A 1,097-nucleotide genomic window follows, 5' to 3' on the forward strand; every position below is an offset into this window, starting at 1 on the left:
TCATCTTGAAGCAGCAGAGACTGGAGCCGAGCGCGTCCGCCAGGAGGCCCACGATCTCCACGGTGTTGTCGTGCTCGCCCAGGCCGAAGTACACCAGCGGCGGCACGATCGACGCGGCGAAGGTGTACGGCAAGAAGTACTCACCGAGCACGCGCGCGAGCGGCCCGCGACCCTCGGGCCAGGCGCAGACCATCCGCAGGTAGTGCACCACGACGTCCAGGGCCTGCGCACGCACAACAAGTCGGATGGCACTTGAAATTTTTCCTAGACGTCACAGTGACTAGGGGTTTACTTAAGCCTTACACTGTTTTTCGTCCAAAATATCCTTCTACCGCCTCAACAGTACAAAATTGAGCTAAACGGACAAAATTTTTGGGCCAAAGGGCGATACTTTGACAATTTACCGCTTATATAACACTGATGTATATTTTTCAAAAAAAATTCAAAACCCTTACTCCTTTCCTATATATGGCAAAATTAATTGTGAGATTTGTGGAAAATTCCCTGTCAGCAAGCAGAGCGGTGCGCACCGCGGTATGGGCCCGCGGCTCCGGGGCAGCCGGTGCACTCTCCGGGGCGTCGTCATCGGGGACGTCGATGGCGTCGATGCCGGGGCCTTCGGCGCCGGCCTCTGCCATCACAGTATAGTGCTGGCGGGGGGATCTTGCACAGAATGGTGGTGGGGTGAGGGTAGCCGGGGAGGGGCGTGGGCCCGGCTAGCGGGGCGTGGGGTACGCCGGGTGCACTCGCACGCGCACGCGTGTCACCTGCACAGACAATGAATGCTCCTCTGAATAACGGATCGGCGCATCAATCGGTAATCATGTTTGCGTGCGCGTTGTAGCCGCGGCGGCGCGCCGAGCCCCGCGCTGAACGAGTAGAACCCCCATGTGGAGTACAGTCGGCAGCCGGAAGTGACGGGGCGTCGCCGCTCCATTATCGCGAGGAGAGAATGGTATCTGTATTCTTTTCCCCTTTCTGCATGTAATTCACCCGCGGTTACTTCATAAAGGGGGCAGGAAACCGAGAGATCCCATGCATCCTGATGGTGGATATTTAGTCTGTTGTGAGACGAGCCGCCTCACAAGACTGAATGC

The 1,097-nt window shown here is 57.3% G+C and overlaps 1 protein-coding gene across 1 annotated transcript in view; it reads right to left on the reverse strand.

Annotated features, from left to right (window-relative positions):
* Window positions 1-1,097, reverse strand: part of LOC127748818 (uncharacterized) — a 12,533-nt gene that overhangs the window by 8,313 nt on the left and 3,123 nt on the right. The window lies entirely within an intron of this gene.

This window comes from Frankliniella occidentalis, unplaced genomic scaffold, assembly GCF_000697945.3.
Source record: "Frankliniella occidentalis isolate FOCC.00 unplaced genomic scaffold, Focc_3.1 Scaffold14, whole genome shotgun sequence".
NCBI classification, from domain to species: Eukaryota; Metazoa; Arthropoda; class Insecta; order Thysanoptera; family Thripidae; genus Frankliniella; species Frankliniella occidentalis.